The 2,747-nt window shown below is 43.5% G+C and overlaps 1 long non-coding RNA gene across 2 annotated transcripts in view; it reads left to right on the forward strand.

The window, feature by feature from the left end:
* The window catches only part of LOC108446250, a 15,767-nt gene that overhangs the window by 2,796 nt on the left and 10,224 nt on the right, over positions 1-2,747 (forward strand). For both annotated transcript variants that reach the window (XR_001861392.1, XR_001861391.1), the window contains exon 4: positions 1,215-1,312. This is a non-coding gene — a long non-coding RNA (uncharacterized LOC108446250). The remainder of the gene's footprint in view (positions 1-1,214; positions 1,313-2,747) is intronic.

Below are 2,747 nucleotides of genomic sequence, written 5' to 3' on the forward strand. Positions count from 1 at the left end.
CCGTGAAAATGAGATGTAAAACAAAAAAAAAAAAAAAAAAAAAAAAAAAAATCAGGGAATCAATGCCAGGAAAAAAACAGGAAAGTATTAATGATGGAGTACAACTCATGTCTTAAAAGAGGTAATACAATATTGAATAAAATAAAAGCTTAAATAGCATACTTTTACACAAGTAGATGTTGAAATTCTGATGTTTAAGGGCCTTAAGAAAGAGTAACACTGTGGCAACTAAGAGTCCAACCTGCAAGTATCTTTCAAGGATACTTTCAAGGACCAGTTATTGAGTTTCTGCATTCTGGGGTCCTTTTAGAAAGAACTGCATGATCAGGTGGAAATGTTTTGGGAACTGATGCTAGCCAAGCTGTATTGCAGCATAAATTACAATCAGTGGTAATTACATGCTTAGGATATTTATCTAATATTACATCCTGCAACCTGATCTTCTCCTCTGTGCAAAAATACCCACTGTTCATTGATCAAGGAGCTCTTTGTGTCTTTCGAATGTTCTAAAGAGAGTTGTCTCTGGAACGTTTTGAAATCTATCCATCATGTAGAGATGAGCTTCATGTCCAACCACTTGTTTCAGCTACAGCTATCAAAAAAGAGTTAAAACCCCCTTACCTGCTCTGGGACAGTAATGCTCTTCTAGAGTAGTTAATTCAATCAAGTGTCAACAGACAAACAACCTCATGAATCAAAGGAACCTATGGAGAGATCAGTGTGGAAATTGCAAGAAGATTTATCAGTGATAAAAGTCTTCTTAGTGTGCAAGTCAGTGTTCCCTCTGGGAGTCTGGGAGGAGTTTAGAACGTGTGGAGTTAAACCCTCTGCTCTTCTCTTGCCCCCATGACTCACACCAAGGTTCTCTCTCTAAGATAGGGCTGCCCTAAAACACCACAAGGTGACTTCGGATAAAAGGAGTCCAGTGAACTCCAGTTTCAAAGCCACTGGAGGAAATTGGTCAATGCAGGCTTGGTCCCAAATGACTGTTTGTCTAATTTAAGCCTGAATTAAGAAAATCGTAAGTAAAGGTAAGTTATTAAAAAACAAGGAGGATAAAGCAAAAAGCAAAATATGCATCTGCAAAAGCTATTCCACTTGTGTGTATAAATCAGGAGACTGTGTGCTCTAGTTGAGAATTAGGCTGAGTTGCCTGCTGTTATGCATTTAAATTAAGCAGGAGTCTAATAGTTTTTTTTAAATCTGGCCCTAAGTGTGTTTAGGGCTTTTTTTGTCTCAGGGAAGAGATCACCTAATCAAAATAGAGCTTTGGAAGGAAGAATAATTCAATACCGAACACAAGTGAAGAGCTGTAAGTACTGATAAAAACTGCACTGCTCGGGAAAGATTTGTTGCTGTTGGTAAAAGCCTGAAGAGGCTCTTTGCAGCCAAGTTGCTGGTGGAGCTGGGAGCAGAGAGGAACGATTCCACAGTGCTAATGGAATGAGTGGTGTCTCTGTCCTTGGGGCAGGTGCTGATGGAAGAGCTGCTTTAAGTTTACGTGCTCTCTCTGCCTTCCCTTCTGCTGCTGCAGAGCTGTGCCGAGGTTTTGTTCCAGGTAAGCCCCTGGCTGTCAGCTCAGCACTGCTCAGGCACAGGATTTCTTCCCGTTAATGCCTCACTTCCACACGAGGTTGCACACGGGTTTCTATAGAATTCCTCTCCTTTGATCTTTTGAACTGCCTTCTGAAACAGGCAGCAGAAATTTCCTAGAAAGTTTTGACCTAATTTCTTGTCCTATGAAAAGAAAGGCTGGTGTTCCAATCAGCTGCTTCGAGGCAGGGCAAGGAAAGCAACCTTTCCCCCATTTCTGCAGCAGGGAGGTCGTGCTCCAAGCACAGCACCACGGCTCTGGGGGCTCATCTCTCTCATCTCCCCGGGTTTCCAGCAGTGTTTCTCTACCTGCAACAGATCATTTTGGCTCTTTATCAAAACATTTTTCTCTAAACATAGGATTTCTGTGTGAGCTGGACATGACAGCGCATGGGCAAAGTATTTCTGGTACAAAGCACCCGAGCCTTTCACCTGCTATTGTTGTACCCTACAAATACCTGAAAATCAGAGGGAAATACTGCACTTGTCCTGCAGAGATCAGTTGCTAGTGGGGACTTTAAAAGTGAGTTCAGTCTAATTGCTGCATTTTTGAGCTTTACAGAATAGCTAATTTCACTTGACTATTGGGAGGTGAGGTTAGGGTTTTTAGGTCTGCAATTAGGAGACCTGAAGGTGCCTGCACTGTCTCTGGGAAGGATGAGGCTAAAAAGCGAGCCCAAAATTCCAACTGTATTCCCTTTGCCTGCCCTTGGTCCTAGCTTTTACTGTCTGTGTCTGCTGCAGCTGGAGATGCCCTGGCAGCTGGAGAGGCAGAGGATAAAGGTGAGACAGAGGTGCTGAGCCCCTGCTGTCTGCATGTTTCTGTGTGCACTTGGAGAGAAGCAGGAATCGAAAAGGAAGAGCTGGCCTGGATGCTTTGGGTGGTGACTGAAGTGCTGGGCCATGTGGGACACAAAGGGGATGCAGCAGACATGGGGTGGGAGGCAGTCCTGGGAGTCAGAACAGCTCTCCTAGAGGCCGTTGGTGTTTTAGAAAGGGATGCAATGTGTCCAGGTATTCCTGGCTGGATACTCTGAGCAAATCAGCTCCTGAACAGTCTTATGTCCTGAGCTAAACTAATCTACAGCACAACTGTATTGTCTACAGCACAGAGCACCAGCTGGTAAATCAAACCATTATTTCAACTTCCTCTT

The sequence above is a fragment of the Corvus brachyrhynchos genome, unplaced genomic scaffold, assembly GCF_000691975.1.
Source record: "Corvus brachyrhynchos isolate BGI_N302 unplaced genomic scaffold, ASM69197v1 scaffold4, whole genome shotgun sequence".
In the NCBI taxonomy this organism is placed as follows: domain Eukaryota; kingdom Metazoa; phylum Chordata; class Aves; order Passeriformes; family Corvidae; genus Corvus; species Corvus brachyrhynchos.